This window comes from Schistocerca americana, chromosome 3 (assembly GCF_021461395.2).
Source record: "Schistocerca americana isolate TAMUIC-IGC-003095 chromosome 3, iqSchAmer2.1, whole genome shotgun sequence".
NCBI classification, from domain to species: Eukaryota; Metazoa; Arthropoda; class Insecta; order Orthoptera; family Acrididae; genus Schistocerca; species Schistocerca americana.
In genome coordinates this window covers 517,307,019-517,328,158 of record NC_060121.1, presented here as the reverse complement: position 1 = coordinate 517,328,158, position 21,140 = coordinate 517,307,019, and positions in this window count along the sequence as shown.

The window sequence follows — 21,140 nt, the reverse complement described above, 5'->3', positions numbered from 1 at the left end:
CAAGCTGGGTGACCATGTACCTTTTTTTTATGTGCCTAGTGAATCATCTGATTTGCCTCCGACGGTGGCCAATAGCATAATTTTTTAATATCTTCCAATCTCTTCTTCTGTCCAGTGGCTCCATAAAACCTCCTCTCCCAATCAGATTTCTTCTTTGCCTAAAATGTGGATCTCAGGACCTACGTCACAGGCCATGTACCAATGATAAACCATGCTTTCATCCCCGCCCCCCCCCCCCTCCCCGCAGGCGATTTCGTTATCGTGGGAAAACAAATAAGGAAAAAAGAATGTATTACTCTCTGAGTGTCGAGATGGTGGGCCACCAACCACGCAATAAAGTTATTGTCAGTGGTGTTTTATGTTGCATTTTCTGAAGGTATTATCTGCGGCCACAGCCTTTGCATTTGCACACCCTGAACAGCGTTTCTCTGAAGTCCCTTGCACCACCAGCATGTCCTTCTCGTCCACGACAGGGACAGATAGGCACAATAGCTTGTTGCATGGGAAGGAAGCAGTGACCTCTCTAACGGTCACTCTGTCCTATTGAGATATTTGTCTTCATTCGCTCACAGCCTCACACTTTGCAGTCACTGCATGCCTACAACATAACTTTTCAGTTTAATAGCAATGATAGCGAATCATCGTAACCAGATTGACATCACCGCTCGAATCAGAACCTTGCAACAAAAAACACACGGCGCACACGTGTTTCATCAATGTGACGTTTAATTTTACCGACACATTAAAACCTTTATTCTGAGACTTCAAAACTACAGTCTGTTTCCGGAAACCCAGCAGGAATTGCACAACTGCACAGATGCAGTAATGATTCGCGTCATAAATCATGGTCAATTTTCAGGCGATGTTATAATATTAGAATACGTTACAATATTAATTCCTGAAAAACAAAAAGTTTAAAATGTGAAACAGGTCTGATTTCTATGGAATCTTGAAACGGAAACAAGTCATTGCGCGAATATTGCATTCATTACATGTTCTTGGTGCTGCAATATATTTGTTTCAAATGGTTATATGACAATTACAATCCATCAAGTTCTTCGAAGGGACTGGAGGACAGCGCCCCGTGGTGTAGGGTTGCCGGCACGGTAGCTCAGCATGTTCGTCGGCCCAGACCAAATGCAACGAAACAAAAAGTGTAGCCTAAATGTCTTCAGTCCCGGGTTCGAACTCCGCCCCTGCTTAAAGTTTGAAGAAAAGTCATCAGTAATGGCGGCCGCCAAGACTTCTGGCGTAAGAAGTCATCCTCATTCTGCCAACGGCCTTGTCAAAGAAGGAGGAGGAGCAGACAGAGATTCAGCGTAGTCTCCTTCTCTTGGGGTGGGAAACAGCCGAATCAGGAATGATCAACGGCATGAGGCTGCAGAAGGCAATGGAAACCACTGCATTAAAGACAAATAATGTGTATACACAGGACACTGAAATAATTGACCGAAAAAGTGTCATGATAATCTCTCCATTAGAGAAAGATTCCGGAATATTCCCCCATTCAGATCTACAGGAGGGGACTGCCAGTGGGGAGGTGATCATGGGAAAGGATTTATTGCATCCCAACCTTGTATTGGGTAGTAAGACAGGTAAAAGTTTGAAAGTACTAGAGCGAAGCAATGATGAACGAGGCGGCAGCAATGAAAACATTTCACCACCGAGACTGTGTCAGGATAAAACACAACATCGGCGTTTCTGGCGAGCCCGGCACCAGACTTCACCAGAATGACCAGCCAAACCGGGACGCGTCACCATCGTTAGGTGACGAAAGAATGGCTAAGGTGAATGCAACAAATGGTACCAAGAACTCTTACGAAGCTGATTACGCTATATCAAACTCGTTAAGCAAGCACAACAGAAGGGAAACTGCTGACACCTTCGTAACAGCAAGCCATTTGCGGGCATGACGAGTGACGCCACGTAAACATTAACAACTACTTTGCTCCGTAAGTAAGTTTAATTCGTGATTCAGTCGGTCAGACGGATCGATGGCGTACATAATGTTCGAATTCGATTCACTGCTTGCAGCGAAGTGCGAAGTGACGCCTTGCACAAGTCTATTGTAGATTTCCTGCACGCTACGGACGACAACAGCCGCTACTGGGAGAGCTGGCTGCCACGCCATAATCACCAGTCACAGAGTTTAACACCACAGTCTCCTCTGCCGCTGATGGACCTGGAGGTCTTTCTGTTCTATCAGGATTAGGACACCACCATTCCTGGCATTCCGGCTGACTGAGTTGGGCCTTCCTGGACGGCAGGCCAATATCGTCAAACTGCATAGCTAAACGGTAACCATCATCGCGAGTCGATGGATGACGAAGAAAGTTGGTGAGCGGGAGGGAACATAGCACCTTCCAAGACGGCGTGTATATAAAGTTCAATACACGCGCCGCCATCACTCACCGCCGCGGCGTCGCGGTACAGCCCGAGTCGCGCCACTGCAAGCGGCGGGGTTGAAGGGCGCATCCGACGTGATTCCTCAGCGGGCACTGGCCGACGAGGCCAACCACGTGTCAAGACGCTACCTGTATTTTTATGGAAATAAGTAACTAATTCTCTAGCTTCCTTCACTGCGCCTACCAGCGACCACAGGTCACTACCGTCCTTCCGAGGAAAACTGGCAAGGAGCGAACTGGGAGAGTGCCTCTTGACACACAACCAACTCTACTCACGCCCTCCCAATAGTCGCCTCTTTAAGACTGAATAACCAACGAAATGATAGTGTTCTACGACTGGGGGCATAGAATGTCAGAAGTTTGAACGTAGTAGGGAAACTAGAAAATCTGAAACATGGAACTGTAAGGCTCAAGCTAGGGTCAGTGAAGAAGACAAGGATTTCTGGCCAGATGAGTAAATAGTAATATCAACAGCAGCAGGAGATGATATAACGGGAGTAGATAGAATTCATATGAATAGGAAGATATGGCAATGAATGAGCTGCTGTGAACAGTTCAGTGATAGGCTTCTTCTTAGCAGAATCGCAAGCGATACAACCCTGGCAATCATATATCAGATGTACATGACGACTTCGTAAGTAGAAGATGAAGAGACAGAGAAAGTACGCGAGTATACTGAATGGGTAATTCAGTACACAAAGAGAGATGAAAATCTAATAGTCGTGGGGGACTGGAATGATGTTGTAGGGAAGAAATAGAAGAAATGGTTACAGTACAATGTAGGTCTGATAGTAGGAGTGACGGAGGAGAAAGACTAATCGAGTTCTGCAATAAATTTTTGCAATAATTTGTGCCAAAACAGTCTCGTTTATTTGGTGTGTGTAACAATTGCTGGAATATTCGGCAGGCCTATTTCGTTTTATCTAGCAGACAGTGACAAAACACAATCAGTTCGAGAAGCCACACCAGTCTTGGGTACTATTTGTATTAACAGCTTGTCTAGTGTTAAACAACTATATTTGGTTCTTTCCTGTAGCAAAACGTTGACGAACTTTGATGAGGTAATAGATTCTTTCCAAGAAAGGAAAGCACGCCATGTAAAGTTGTAGCAAGATTAGAGAGAGAAAAATGCTAGGACTTAAGGATTGAAGAAATGTGTACTGTCTTGCTTGTCTCCTGTCTTTACTTGTTTTATGTATCCTATATTTAATTTCATGTCACACAAAACAGCAAGTTATTAGCTAATAGGCAATAAAGAGTGCAAATTTTCGAAAGAATTCTTGTTCTTCCAGTTACAAATAATCCCATCCAGTATTAATTGTGAGTTTATTATTTTAAAAGGGCAGGAGGATCTGCAACGAATTGACGCATGGTGCAGGGAATGACAATTGAATCTCAATGTAGACAAGTGAATGTGCTGCGAATACATAGAAAGAAAGATCCATTATTATTTAGCGACAGGCCGGCCGGTGTGGCCCAGCGGTTCTAGGCGCCTTAGTCTGGAACCGCGCGACCGCAACGGTCGCAGGTTCAAATCCTGCCTCGGGCATGGATGTGTGTGATGTCCTTAGGTTAGTTAGGTTTAAGTAAGGCCTCAGCTGTTAAATCCCATAGTGCTCAGAGCCATATTTAGCTACAATATAGCAGGTCAGCAAGTGCAAGCAGTTAATTCCATAAATTATCTGGGAGTAGGCATTGGGAGTGATTTAAAATGGAATGACCATATAAAATTAATCATCGGTAAATCGGATGCCAGACTGAGATTCATTGGAAGAATCCTAAGGAAATGCAGTCCGAAAACAAAGGAAGTAGGTTACAGTACATTTGTTCGCCCACTGCTTGAATACTGCTCATCGGTGTGGGATCCGATAGAGAAGATCCAACGGAGAGCAGCGCGCTTCGTTACAGGATCATTTAGTAATCGCGAAAGCGTTACGGAGATGATCGATAAACTCCAGTGGAAGACTCTGCAAGAGAGATGCTCAGTAGCTCGGTACGGGCTTTTGTTGAAGTTTCGAGAACATACCTTCACCGAGGGGTTAAGCAGTATATTGCTCCCTTCTACGTATATCTCGCGATGAGACCATGAGAATAAAATCAGAGAGATTAGAGCCCACACAGAGGCATACCGACAATCTTTCTTTCCACGAACAATACGAGACTGGAATAGAAGGGAGAACCGATATACTCAAAGCACCCTCCGCCACACACCTTCAGGTGGCTTGCGGAGTATGGATGTAGATGTAGATGTAATAATAACGAATACTCTCTTCAAGATTCATCAGAGGAGGAGGTATACTTGGAAAAGGCCGGGAAGTACAGGAAGATTTCAATTAGATTACATCATGGTCAGGTAGAAATTACGAAATCAAATACTTGAATGTAAGGCGTACTCAGGAGCAGATGAAGACTCAGATCACAATTTAGTAGTGAAGAGGAATAGGCTGAAGTTTAAGAGATGAGTCAGGAAGAATCAATGCGCAGAGAAGTGGGATACAGAAGTACTAAGGAATGAAGAGATAAGCTTGAAGATCTCTAAGGCTATAGATACTGCGATAAGAAATAGGTCAATAGGCAGTTGAGTTGAAGAGGAATGAACATCTCTAAAAATGGACAGAAAAACGTAGATACGAGGGAGCTAGCTGCGAATGGTAACAGAAGGAAAACTTCTGTTGGTTCGTTGATCCAGGAAACGAGTAAGTACAAAAATGTTCAGGAAAATTCAGGAATACAGAAATACAGGTTACTTAGAAATGAAATAAATAGGAAGTGCAGGGAGGTTAAGACGAAATGGCTGCATGAAAAATGTGAGTAAATCGAAAAAGAACTTTTGGTGGGAAGAACTGACTCAGCACATACGAAGGTCAAAACGGAATTCGGTGCAATTAAAGGGAAGGATGGAAACATTAATAAGAGTGCAATGGGAATTCCACTGTTAAAGGCAGAGGATGAGAGGATACGTGAAAAAGAGTACACTGAAGACCTCTACGAGAGAAAGACTTGTCTGATGACACAATAGAAGAAGAAATAAGAGTCTATATTGAAGAGATAGGGGATCCAGTATTACAATCAGAATCTGGAAGAGCTTTGAAACACTTAAAATCGAATAAACCTGAAGCGATAGGTAACATATCATCAACACTGGCAAAAAGGGCATTCTTGGCCAAGAGAAATCTACTAGTATCAAACATAGGCCTTAATTTGAGGAAGAAATTTCCGAGAATGTATGTCTGGAACGCGGCATTGTATAGTAGATAAAACAAGGAGTGTGGGAAAATCGGAACAGAAGAGAATCGAAGCATTAGAGATGTGGTGCTGCAGACGAGTCTTTAAGATAGGTGAACTATTAAGGTGAGGAATGAGGAGGTTATCCGCAGAATCGGCGAGGAAAGGAATATATGGAAAACACTGACAAGAAGAAATGACAGGATGGTAGGACATGTGTTGAGGCATCAGAAAATCACTTCCATGGTACTAAATTGAGCTCGGTAAAAACTGTAGGGGGAAGACAGATAATTGAAATACAACCACTAAACAATTGAGGACGTAGTTTGGAAGCGCTATTCTGAGATGAAGAGGTTGGCACTGGAGAGGAATTCTTGGCGGGTTGCATCAAACCAGTTAGAAGACTGATGACCCAAAAAAAGCCAGAGTGAGTTGAAAGAGCCATTGCAAAGCGACCAAGATTAAAATGTTAAGTCTTTACTAATTCAAATCGTGTGAGAACTATATTTGACTACGTTATTATTATTCCTTAATTACGCACTTTATCATTCAGCCTATTCCTACAAATTTCTAAACAGAAAAAAAAATTAAAATAAATACCTACAGGCTGGATATGGAAATCGAACATGGGTTTTCTGTTCTGCCGCCAGATGCCTTGGCCGCTACGCTAGTGGTGCCCTCGTTGAATGTCGTTTATTTTATGGATACGTAAGCGGCAGTCGAAAATGTTTATGCCCTTTGTTTTTAGCAAAATGTGTTTGGGAACACCATTGATGACGATGAAAACTGTTGTATTTTCAGCTATCTGTCGATACCTTCAATTTTGAGTCGATTGCACGTCATGGACTTTAAAGATGTTTTTATCGAAAACGGAGTGACTGTGGGACCAAAAAATTTGAAGTCTGGCCGTGTCTGAGGCCTTCCCCTTGTAAGATACGCTGTTAGAATTCTCTGATGACAATTGAAAGTGTCATTGCATGTCAGTTAATTTTGTATAACCTGTTCCCCCGAAGCGTTGTTAGGGGGAGATACCACAAAAATCTAGTCACGGGAAAACTAATGAAATAATGGGAAGATTTTTGGGAAGCATAATTCACCTACAAATGAGTGACTAACAAACCTATCATTCAGCTGTTCTAGAGGACTGTTCGGGACCAATACTGAGCTCTGTAAGTGCAAGAGAGAATCCAAAGAATAACCACGCGCTTTCTCATCGCAATGTAAGGTCGTCGCTCACATCCAATATATTATAAAAATATATGTATGTGTCTATGTATGTTCCAAATCTCCTCCTAAACCACCGAACCGATTTCGACCAAACTTGCTACACATTTATTGTCTGTAAATCATCGCTATGGAAATAAGAACTACCTACCTATCAAAAGGATGGGTACTGTGAGTAAAAAGTGTAGCGCACAATGGTCGATTACCCTGACTTTATTCATCCAGTATTTGAGGATGAGAGCACCTAGTTACTAGCAACAAACTTTACACATAGCTTAAAACGAACGTAAATAGTGGCAACTATTTATTCACAACCGATCCAAAAGAGTTACATGTTTGCTCCTGTTACTGTCTCTCAAAGTAGTCACCAGCATTTTGTAGAACCCTTTGCCAGCTTTGTGGAACGCGTAGTATACCGTTAGCAGAGCCTGTTCTGTTCATGGTGCGAATGAAGCGATCTACTGCCAGTCGAATCTATGGAACAGTCCTGAAGCAAGTGCCACGAAGAGGTTCGTTCATCTTCGGAATCAAATAAAAGTCACAAGGACTTAAGTCTAGGGAGTGTGGTGGATGACACAGTACTTCTGATTCCCATCGACCGAACAGAGCAACCACAGGTTGCGCTGTATGCGCCCGTGCATTGTCGTGCTAAATCATGAGTGGATTGCACAGAAAGTGTCACCGCTTTTTTCGCAAAGCATTATGGGTCGCCGCGAAAGTAGAAAGTGCGTCAGAGCCCCAGTATGGTGAAAGTTATGGTGATTCTTGTGTACGACTGTGATAGTATTATCCTAACGGGTTATGTTCTTCCAAGGCAGCCCGTCAGTGCACAGAATTACTGTTCGTTTTTGGAGCATCACCTGCGACCAGCTTTGCGAAAGAAGTGGCGACACTTTCTGCACAACCTACCCATCATTTTGCACGACAATGAATGGGCGCATACGAGGTCTGTCTAAAAAGTATCCGACCTTTGGCAAGAAAAAAAACTATTTCGAATACCTGACGGGGTTGTAACCCGAATCCCCTTCTTTTGGAATGGTGTTCTCCTCCGTCGTTGTGTTCCGCATTATCTCTTCTCTACTCTCAAAACGGGATCCTTCAGTGGCGTCTTCAATTTTGGAAACAACCAGAAGTCGCAAGGAGCCATGTCTGGATAGCAGGGTGTTGGTGAACGGCTATAATTCCACGTTTGGCCAAGAAATTTTGAATAAAGTGGGATCAATGTGCGGGGGCGTTGTCGTGATACAGTTGCCAGTTTTTCTCCGTCCACATGTCTGGTCTTTTGCATCGAACTGAATCACGGAATCGCAGGAGAACACCTTGATAGTACTTCTTTGTCACTGTTTGTCCTTCCGGTCCGTATTCGTGATGCAAAATTCCACGGACATCAAAGAAGACAGTCAGCATCACCTTGATTTTCCTTCGCACCTGCCGATCTTTCTTCGGCCTTGGAGACTCGGGATGCTTCCATTGCGAGGACTATCTTTTTGTTTATGGATCATATCCGTACACCCATGACTCATCTCTAATTATCACGGTGTTCAGAAACGCAGGATAAGTATTGGTGGTGTCCAGTAGGTCCTGTGCAGCGTGAAAACGGTGGTCTTTTTCTTCCGGCGACAACAACGTGGGCACGAATTTCGCAGCCATTCGAATGGTTCAAATGGGTCTAAGCACTATGGGACTTAACATAGGAGGTCATCAGTCCCAGAGACTTAGAACTACTTAAACCTAACTAACCTAAGGACATCACACACATCTATGCCCGAGGCAGGATTCGAACCTGCGACCGTAGCAGCAGCACGGTTCTGGACTGAAGCGCCTAGAACCGCTCGGTCACAACGGCCGGCGCAGCCACTCGGCGCATGTACTTGTCATCACGCAAAATTGCATGGGCAGATTCTTTACTCACTCCAACCTCTTGGGCAATCTCCTGCACGGTCAAACGACGATCTGCCATCACCAACTTTTGCACCCTATCAACAACAGCTGCATTCCGAGCAGTTTCCTCAACACGCCCACTCATCTTGAGAGAATCGGTAATTCGGCGAACACGTTGTGTAGCACCTCACTCGTGGATCGACTGGCAGCGACTGACGCGCTGGAAGGCGGGGACAAAATTCACGCATGCGCATAAAGGTCTCTTCCTTACTGTGAACAGTGGTGCCGCGCTATCGTCTCTATTTTGCGTGGTAAAATCAAAGGTTGGATACTTTTTAGACAGACCTCGTACAGCGCAAGCTGTGGCTGCTCTGTTTGGTCGATGGGACTGGGAAATACTGTACCATCCACCATACTCCCCAGACTTTGTGACTTTGATTTGATTCAGAAAATGAAGGAACCAGTTCGTGGCATTCGCTTCAGAACTGTTCCAGAGATTCGATAGGCAGTAGATCACTCCATTCGCACCATCAACAGAACAGGGTCTGCCAACGTTATACTACGCCTTCCATGTAGCTGGCAACGGGTTCTACATAAGGCAGATGACTAATTTGAAAGACAGTAACAGGTGCAAACATGTAACTCTTTTGTATCGGTTTCGAATAAATAGTTGCCACTATTTAAGTTCCAACACTCGTATTTCTTGATGTGACAGCCCCACAAAACGGTGACAAGAGGAAAGGTTAGCGCTTACTACAATTTCGTTGTTCATGCGGAAAAAACTGCTACATCAGGCATCACGTTTCAATCTATTACTTCTTTACTACTAACTCCATTCCAAATAAATTTCGCAGACATTATCCAAATATGTTGTTGAGTGTACCTACAAAACTATATTACGGTACAACAAATAGTTCAGGAGATATGACGTCATAAACATCGAGCTGCGTGAAAACGAAACCGCAGCCCGAAATTTGCTAGAGATACAAGTGAAATATGTGTACAAACACGTGTAAAATATGTTAAATATACGTGTCACGTGTGTACGGGAGCGAAGCTACTGACAAAAAGCTCCTTCTAAACGCCTGGATCGATTTCAACCAAATCTGGTAATCATACTGTTCACTTTTAGGAAAGAAATACTGTGGGGATAAGAACCAGTAACCTCATATTACTGTAAGAGTGAAAACGTGGAGAGAGAAGGGAGTAGGACGAGAGGGACAAAGATAGCGGGATGAGGAACCGGACAGAAAGGGGAGCGGTGGAGAAGGACAGAGAGAGGAAAGAGGAGGAGATGGACGGAGAGAGGATGAAGAAGGGGATGGACTTAAAGGGGCTGACGTGGTGACAAGAGGGAGGACGAGGATATCGACTAACAGGAAACTGAAATAAACACGTGCCTGGACAACGCAGCAGCCAGTTTTAAGTCAGGCGAGTGTGCTGCAGGAAAGAAGTCGACCACTACACAGGACCTTATTCTCAAAATTCATGGAGCCAGCTTCCCAATACGAGTCAAGAAAAATTGTCCGCTCTGTCTTTCGTCTAATGACCACAAGTGTGCGAGTAGAGAAATTCTGGTAAAGACAGAGAGGTGTTGACAGTATACAGGGTGTTACGAAAAGGTACGGCCAAACTTTCAGGAAACATTCCTCACACACAAATAAAGAAAAGATGTTATGTGGACATGTGTCCGGAAACGCTTAATTTCCATGTTAGAGGTCATTTTAGTTTCGTCAGTATGTACTGTACTTCCTCGATTCACCGCCATGATTTCATACGGGATAGTCTACCTGTGCTGCTCGAACATGTGCCTTTACAAGTACGGCACAGCATGTGGTTCATGCACGATGGAGCTCCTGCACTTTTCAGTCGAAGTGTTCGTACGCTTCTCAACAACAGATTCGGTGACCGATGGATTGGTACAGGCGGACCAATTCCATGGCCTCCACGCTCTCCTGACCTCAACCCTCTTGACTTTCATTTATGGGGGCATTTGAAAGCTCTTGTCTACGCAACCCCGGTACCAAATGTAGAGACTCTTCGTGCTCGTATTGTGTACGGCTGTGATACAATACGCCATTCTCTAGTGCTGCATCAGCGCATCAGGGATTCCGTGCGACGGAGGGTGGATGCATGTATCCTCGCTAACAGAGGACATTTCGTACATTTCCTGTAACAAAGTGTTTGAAGTCACGCTGGTACGTTCTGTTGCTGTGTGTTTCCATTCCATGATTAATGTGATTTGAAGAGAAGAAATAAAATGAGCTCTAACATGGAAAGTAAGCGTTTCCGGACACATGTCCACATAACATATTTTCTTTCTTTGTGTGTGAGGAATGTTTCCTGAAAGTTTGGCCGTACCTTTTTGTAACACCCTGTATTTTCCAGTGCAACATGCACGCGTGGATCAGGAAGGAGAGGAAATAATTCTGGTACACTACCACTTGCTGTACGAAGGCATCCGGAGTAAAGGTGTGGAGGCGTCATTTACAATGTTTCACGTACAACAGGGTGAGTACTGTAATACAAATGAAACAGTCCCATCAGTATTTTCATATTGCTGTACAATGGAATGATCATATTTATCGTGTTAATCATATATTGCAAACAATTAATTAGGTAGAATCAGATGCATATCACTCCAATACTAAGCCTTTGACGTCCACTAATTAATGATTTGGGATACGAAAAAGCAAACAATAATTCAAACATCGGACTTGGCGGCAAGAAAAGTGGGAAGGACGAGGGAGCTGGCTGAATCAATAAGTAGCCGAAAGGAGATTCGTTTGGGTTCTCATTTAAGGAAGCGATCCTGCATTTTTATGACGTGATTTGTAGGAATTGAGCGAGACGTTAAATCAGGGCAACTCGATCGTATTTCACGACTCCACTGAATAAGGTTACAAACTTTTATCCGTGCGCCACTTTGCTCAATCGTCAAATATCTATCAATCTCGTCTGGGATAGAAGAGATAGCTACCCCGTTTAGCGGCAGGCGTAATGGAACCACGCTATAAATAAAGATGGAATGGTGTAATTTCTTTCAATCACCTAGAACTGAAATGCTGTATAGAGTGAAACAGCTACGAAATTTATTCCTGAAGCTCATGTTTTATTTTTAAATACGTTTTCATGATAGCTATGAAATTCAAAAAATAAACAGCACAAACAGCATGATGTGATTATATGTGACATGTTCAGATAAAACAAAAATACTGGAGTTAATTTCTGAAATATACCTTTCAACAGATACTTCACCTATATTCCTCATCTGGTAAATAGTACAAGCAGACGATGCTACTATTAAGTATTATTTGTTATACATATTCAGCTGCTTCAATAAAAGCTAATACACATCTTGAAACTTACATGTTATCTTCTGTTAAAGGCTTAAATTGTCATAAGTTAATATAAATTCGTCCTTGATACATGATACGAAGCAAAACTGTGTTATTAAATGCAGTGAATAAGTTCGAAAGACATTCTTATGGATTTTGCTTAGAATTCAGTTTGAGCACCGCATCGTTTTGTTTATTCAATTGATAGCTCTGCTTCAATTCCAAATACGGGTTTTGACTGTACAGTCGTGCTCAAAAGTATCCAAAAGACCTGAATTACATTTTGCCTGATTCGCATGCAACCCGCATAACGCAGCTGTCTAGCAGGACCTCTAATCGCTCCTCGGTACAGTCGTTTGGCTATTGAAAATGGTTCCAACAAGTCACCACTAGAAAACACTGCTCTGTATCGCAATAACTCAAGATGTAAAGTACTACCACGATACTACAAATATCAGGGAACACCTTATCACAGATAAGACTGTCCTTAAGGCTTGTAGGCTCACATTTATTACAATAAATGAAATACCTGAGATTTTACCACTCTCATTATTATAGCAGATATTTAATGCACGTAGTAAGTTCGTCGTATTCATGATTTCCGCTTCAAAATAACATACTGTACTTATTATTTAACACAAAATAACATTAAAAATTTAAGTTATTCACGAACAGGTAGTTGAGAATTTGTATGAACTTCAAATGACATTACGAACCGTCTCGATCTGCATATGGATTCAAACCCCGATCATGCAGACTAAGCAAAGATTTCGTGACTGACGGAAACTAACAGCCACTCCTGATTAGGCATACAGAGAGTAATATACCTCGACTGTAGACAGTGTCAATTAGCAAACATCAACTTTAAATTACATAACGTAAACATTTTTAACGGACGGTAATTCCTACCCAGCATCTATTGTCCCTGTTAACGAAGTACGACAAATATTAAAGATTGCTTCTTCACAAGTAACTTACTTGAAATGCCGTGAGGTAAAGATTTGTTTTGGACAGGGATTCGAACCCAGAACCTATTCGGATTTTTATCGAAACACAATCAACTGTGACATATCGGATTTTCTCGGCAGTAGCAAAATGTTTTAACTGGAATGACGAGACGAAACAGAAAATTTTTCCTTCCCAGGACTCCAACCCAGCACATATCGCTGTTATATTCTAGAGAAAACGAACGTTAAATGTGGGTTTGTTACAACAACAGCGTCATGCGAACATGTTTAAACTAGAAATAATATGACGAAGAGTTCAGTGCTGACTGAGAATCGAACCCCACACATATCGATGTTGACTACACATAAAGAGACGTCAGGTACCGAATTTTTCTCCACCAGCGGCTCGGAATAACACCCTTGAACTTACAGTGATCTCGCAAATAGTTCTGTGTCTCATTGGGAGTCAAAAACGTCAAAAATCGTTAGTGCTGACAACGAATGAAAATACATTAAAAATCAGAATTATTATCCACCAGCAGATAGGTGTTCTCATGCTAGAGCTTGATAATACATAATGAAAACTTTAGTGCCGGGCCAGGATTCTAACCCTTCCCGCAAATTTGTGGAGATGTTGAGGAATCAGCATTTTTGAACAAACAACAATTTGTAGTCGAGCTGCATTGTCCCGAAAGGATCAAATTTCGCGTTAAGGGCGGTCTGAGTTGCATTCCCAGTTCAGAACCAATTTTATCGTCATACAGAACGTCAAATAAAAGATCGATTAAGTGTCCTGTGAACCTACATAGCGTTTGTTTCATCACTAGAAATAAATTACTAGTATAAGAAAGGTTAGTGGTGATAGAGTTTCTACACGACGCCACTACTGACTTTATTGTGATTCAGCATAATGTCAACGTGATAGAGAAGTAATATCATGTTTAATGTGAATTTCAGACCACAGTACCATTATACCTTCTTCACTTAGCATAACCAGAAGAGAATACACTACTGGCCATTAAAATTGCTACACCACGAAGATAACGTGCTACAGACGCGAAATTTAACCGACAGGAAGAAGATTCTGTGATATGCAAATGATTAGCTTTTCAGAGCATTCATGCAAGGCTGGCGCCGGTGGCGACACCCACAACGTGCTGACATGAGGAAAGTTTCCAACCGATTTCTCATACACAAACAGCAGTTGTCCGACGTTGCTTGGTTCAACGTTGTTGTGATGCCTCGTGTAAGGAGGGGAAATGGTACCATCACGCTTCCGACTTTGATAAAGGTCGGATTGTAGCCTGTCACGATTGCGGTTTACCGTATTGCGACATTGCTGCTCGCGTTGGTCGAGATCCAATGACTGTTAGCAGAATATGGAATCGGTGGGTTCAGGAGGGTAATACGGAACGCCGTGCTGGATCCCAACGGCCTCGTATCACTAGCAGTCGAGATGACAGGCATCTTATCCGCATGGCTGTAACGGATCGTGAAACCACGTCTCGATCTCTGAGTCAACAGATGGGGACGTTTGCAAGACAACAACCGTCTGCACGAACAGTTCGACGACGTTTGCAGCAGCATGGACTATCAGCTCGGAGACCAAGGCTGCGGTTACCCTTAACGCTGCATCACAGACAGAAGCGCCTGCGATGGTGTACACAACGACGAACGTCATTTTTTCGGATGAATCCAGATTCTGTTTACAGCATCATGATGGCTGCATCCGTGTTTAGCGACATCGCGGTGAACGCACATTGGAAGCGTGTATTCGTCATCGTCATACTGGCGTATCACCCGGCGTGATGGTATTGGGTGCCATTGGTCACACGTCTCGGTCACCTCGCATTGACGGCACTTTGAACAGTGGACGTTATATTTCAGATGTGTTACGACCCGTGGCTCTACCCTTCATTCGATCCCTGCGAAACCCTTCATTTCAGCAGGATAATGCACGACCGCATGTTGCAGGTCCTGTACAGACCTTCCTGGATACAGAAAATGTTCGACTGCTGCCCTGGCCAGCACATTCTCCAGATCTCTCCCCAAATGAAAACGTCTGGTCAATGGTGGCCAAACAATTGGCTCATCACAATGTGCCAATCACTACTCTTGATGAACTGTGGTATCGTGTTCACGCTGCATGGGCAGCTGTACCTGTACACGCCATCCAAGCTCGTTTTACTCAATGCCCAGGCATATCAAGGCCATTATTACGGCCAGAGTTGTTTGTTCTGGGTACTGATTTTTCAGGATCTATGCACCCAAATTGTGTGAAAATGTAATCACATGACAGTTCTAGTATAATATATTTGTCCAAAGAGTACCCGTTTATCATCTGCATTTCTTCTTGGTGTAGCAATTTTAACGGTCAGTAGTGTCTCTCCCTATCAAAAATCATTGGCAGAAGTTGGAATCGAACCCAGACCATAAGTATAGGAACCTGTCATCAATCGAACAGAACACCAAATCTTCTTCTCTGTGACTCATTTTTCTATCGTAACGCCGTTGCACCACACTGGATGAGAATTCTGACACAGGCTCCGTGTAGTGGTTTGCAGAATGTTCAGTACATTCACTTACTTGGTTGACCAAATCACCATGAACTAGCTGCTTCTGCTACCCAGTGCATACATTCGTCTCTATTTTGTAATCATCGAAATAAAATCACGTACCTGCCACGTACACAGAACTGCCAACAGTGTAGAATGCAGAAATTTAAATAGGAAGTGTTCCTTTCCACTTGAGCTACTCTATTGCGCTATCTGTTTGTTGAAAACGTCGTGCAGTGCAAAAGAAAAGCTGTAACTGTCTGTCTCTCAGAATTCTAGATCCGGCCATATGCATTATCTGAGTACCTCTATCGGTTCTCCCCTCTATTCCAGTCTCGTATTGTTCGTGCAAAGAAGGATTGTCGGTATGCTTCTGTGTGGGCCCTAATCTCTCTGATTTTGTCCTCATGGTCTCTTCGCGAGATATACGTAGCAAGGAGCAATATACTGCTTGACTCTTCGGTGAAGGTATGTTCTCGAAACTTTAACAAAAGCCCGTACCGAGCTACTGAGTGTCTCTCCTGCAGAGTCTTCCACTGGAGTTCATCTATCATCTCCGTAACGCTTTCGTGATTACTAAATGATCCTGTAACGAAGCGCGCTGCTCTCCGTTGGATCTTCTCTATCTCTTCTATCAACCCTATCTGGTACGGATCCCACACTGCTGAGCAGTATTCAAGCAGTGGGCGAACAAGCGTACAGTAACTTACTTCCTTTGTTTGCGGATTGCATTTCCTTAGGATTCTTCCAATGAATCTCAGTCTGGCATCTGCTTTACCGACGATCAACTTTATATGATCATTCCATTTTAAATCACTCCTAATGCGTACTCCCAGATAATTTATGGAATTAACTGCTTCCAGTTGCTGACCTGCTATTTTGTAGATAAATGATAAGGGATCTATCTTTCTATGTATTCGCAGCACATTACACTTGTCTACATTGAGATTCAATTGCCATTCCCTGCACCATGCGTCAATTCGCTGCAGATCCTCCTGCATTTCAGTACAATTTTCCATTGTTACAACCTCTCGATGCACCACATCACCATCTGCAAGAGCCTCAGTGAACTTCCGATGTCATCCACCAGGTCATTTATGTATATTGTGAATAGCAACGGTCCTATGACACCCCCCTGCGGCACACCTGAAATCACTCTTACTTCGGAACACTTCTCTCCATTGAGAATGACATGCAGCGTTCTGTTATCTAGGAACTCCTCAATCCAATCACACAATTGGTCTGATAGTCCATATGCTCTTACTTTGTTCGTTAAACGACTGTGGGGAACTGTATCGAACGCCTTGTGGAAGTCAAGAAACACGGCATCTACCTGTGAACCCGTGTCTATGGCCCTCTGAGTCTCGTGGACGAATAGCGCGAGCTGGGTTTCACACGACCGTCAGCAGTGGAAAGAGGCGTTACCTGTTGAACAGCATTGTAACTTTTTCACCATTGCGGTATGAGCCGAAAGTATTTTCCTACGATTTCGTTATCGATGTTTGATCTGACTGCTTGTAGCTCTTTCACAGAAGGGATAAAACCGTAATAGTCAGCGAGACTGGAACCACGATCCATAACAGACGCTTTTTTACAAGTCAGCACATTACCACAGAGCTAGCGAAGAGGTGTGTGTCTTCGATTCCTCTTACGAGGGCAGTAGGGGCTAGAACTCATAAACCGCTATTTAAAGGACGAGATTAGTTGCGATTTCCACGTGCAACGACGTTCCTGGGCTGAAAACCGTAAATTTACAATCTTTTGTTGCACCTCAAGCGATAATAACTCAGATTATTCAATGGAAATGACAGGTAAAATCAAGTGAACCTTGAGGCTTAATTCCGTGCACACCAGAAAGTAACTCGTCGATCTCAGAGATGCCAAACATACATTGCCTTGTTGCCAAATCTCAGTTACAGTACGAGCAGGAAGAAGACGAACCGATGTGATCCTACAGTGGGCTGGGAAGTGACCATTGCTGGCGTCTCAAAGATGCGGCTGCTACGGCCTGGAATATCTAATGAGTCTGATTCGCATTTCTGTAACTAGGTTTAGGGACTGGAGCGTAGTTACTAATAATACTCAGAACTGACTGCAAATTAAGCAACATAAATCGGTAACTCTCACAGTTGTTTTTATATTTATTTCGTAAGTATACTCAAATCTAAGAAACTCATTCATGGACGTTTTCGTGCCTCACCGAAAGCCGATCACAGCAAACAAATAAAAAAAAATATGTGTATGTGTGTGTGTGAGAGAGAGATAAAGAGAGGAGAGAGAGAGAGAGAGAGAGATAAAAATAAAAAAGAATGAGAGAGAGATTAAGAAATTGTTGTAAAGAAATTGAATTATGGTATGTAAAGAAATCTTTCATTAAAATGACACGTTCCACATCATTACGAAATGTCGTATTCATGATCTATGGAACAAGTATTAATCTAATTTACCTTAATCATATCATAGTGCTGACTAGGCATGTCCATTGCGCATCCCGACGGACTTGAGCAATTCCAGGAGGCAAATGCGACGCTCCACACGTCCAGAATTGCTACAGAGTGGCTCCAGGAACACTCTACTGAGTTTAAACACTTCCACTGGCCACCAAACTCTGCAGACGCGAACATTACTGAGCATATCTGAGACGCCTTGCAACGTGCTGTTCATAATAGATCTCCACCCCGTCGTTCTCTTATGGATTTATGGACAGCCCTGCAGGATTCATGGTGTCAGTTGCCTCCGGCGCTACTTCGTACATTAGTCGAGTCCATGCCATATCGTGCTGCGGCACTTCTACGTGCTCGCGGGGGTCCAACACGATATTAGGCAGATGTACCAGTTTCTTTGACTCTTCAATGTACTTGTGTAAAAGGTCATTAATGATGTTATTTTTAAGCTGAAGTGGAAGCATCAACAAAAGACTGTACAGTGCTGGATGTCTCAGAGGACAGAGTATAATGCAACAGAGTATGCCATATAATCTTCAGACAAATCTCTAAGATTCGCTGCAGCGATTCCAGCGCTAATTTATAGCACGCATTTTCTACTTTTTGCGATCAGAAACATCCATTATATTTCATTACAGTACATCGTCATCACGAGTATTAGGAACAAAGACGATTGAACCATTACGCACTGCATCAGGTTTGCGGATGACACAGCGAAAATAATATACAGGAAATGGTAAATAATTTGTCAAATATTTTGGAAGAGTTCTTTTACGGATTAATAGAAAAAAGACTAATATAATTATAGATACAAAGGAGAAACAAGAAAGGTTGGAACAACAAATATAAAAATTCGAAGAAACAAATCAAAGTACGTTAACAAGTTCTGTTACTTACCGTCTGTACGGCGCACAAATACCCTTGACATTGAAGGTGAGCTATTGCGTGCCTGGTAGTTGCGTCTACGACGACCATTCGCGTAGCGCAATTTTATTTACATTTCTGTGGAAACGTCTCATTGTTGTAGTAGCTGTAGACAGCTATTTCTGTCACCCAGCAGCGGAAACAATGAAATATTTCTAATAAAAATTATTTCTCGTAAATCGAGTCATATTGGGAACTAATCCAATCAAGCATCACAACGAATAAATTGATAACGTTAAATCGTTAGTATGTTGTCAACGACAAGCAATTATCATCCGTAGGTAATAGCAGCATTTTTCGACTAATAACTCGTAACTGAACCACGTAGTCCAAATATTCGGCGAAGTCGTAAACACAATTAGGTTACTGCGAAGAACATACGATACTGGTTAACCAGATACCATACATTCGTGTCGACATTCCTTTCCTTCGACACCTCAACCAAATTTGCACATTACACCTAACACAGATCTCTTCCTACACTGCAGGTGAGTCTCTTAACACACGTAGTTTTCTTGGCTTTAACGAGAGTGATGCCGAATTACAACCTAGCCTAGACCCCAGGCTATCCTACAGGTCTGCCTTTCACCAAAGAAAGCTGTTCTGCTCTCATATTCGTTGGTTTCACCAACTCAAAACCAAACTGTTGCATTCTAACCTAATCTAGATCTCAGGTTACGCTACAGATCAGTGTGTCATATCAGAGATTTTTTCCAGTGTAAGATTCGTTGGTTTTGCCAACTCACATACAAATCGTCACATTCCTTTCTAACCTGGACCTCCGAGTAAAGCAATCCATTATCGTGAGATTAAGCTGTTCTACTGAGTCACGAGATAATCACTCTTTCGGAAATCTGGAACTTCTTGAACAATGCAAAAAAAGTACGTTTCTCTTTTCACTTCGCCTCGACATGTACTCAGTTACTATCTACAAACTGGCTAACAACAACGTCAAACAATTGCCAACATCAGCACCCAACGCAAGAACCACGACACAGCATATCACAGTTAGACAAAACTGGTACATAGACGAAAATTTCGATATAGGATAAATATCCGTACTTATCAATAGCAGATTAGTATCCCCAATAGAATTACGTCCAAGAAATCAAGATTATCTATGAACTATTAAACAAATCGTAATATTTAAAAACCAAACGAAAAACAAAATTAACGAAACAAAAGTAATAGCAAAAATTAAAATAAAAGACTGAAAATGCACCGCCATTCCAAAACAGAAATTCAACTCTCTTTCTTTGGCACACCGATCCTCCCTACGCCGTGCAAAAGAACCTCAGACCAACATGGATTTTGTGGAACATTCTTGTTCCACATACACTCTTCTAAATGAGGCTGTCGTACTGAAATTCTCCTTGTCCCTCACCCAACAATACTTTTTATTGGCCCCTAATGCTTTTCAATTGTGTTTGTACATGGCCCTATTTCATTTTGTTCCTAAATTCAACCGAATTATACAGATAGATGCATGTACCTATTTCCTTTAAGCCCTTGTAACTAGACCATCCATGTGACATTATGACTGAGTCATCGGCTATTAAACTTTTTACTAACTGAAACATAGTACAAACTGTCCTATCTTTAAGGTAACCTGTTCGTTTGTTAGCTTTTCTTTTTAACTATGCGTTGTGAAGTGGGCTGCCCCCCCCCCTCCCTCCTCCTCCCGCCCCCCCCCCCCCTCCCACAGCATACACAAAGCTAAGTTCATCACGATACCATATTTAGGAGTCATCCCAGACAAAATAGACGAGTTGTTTAAAAACACATACATCAGAATCACGTTCGCCACCACCAACAACTTAAGAAGGAAACTGGTCCACCACATCATACAACCTACAGACACACTCAGCAAAAAAATTTCAAAATTACATGTAGTCATTATAATAAATACTGTATTATCCAAACATGAAGAAATTTAAAACCGGTTTTAAATAACACTTTGACTGTTTCAGACTGGATAAGGCTTATAAGCCACCTATAGCAAAACATATAAATGAAACAGGACACATTGTTGCAATAGATAACGACCTCAAAGTAATACGTACATACTTTGGAAAAGAGCTGGAAAATGGACATCTTGGAAGCCTTAAATCGAATAACGAATTCCAAAATGAAATGACAGAGTTCAAAATTCAAACTTCTTCACGAATTTCAATTCAGTACTCTTAAAATAGTAAGT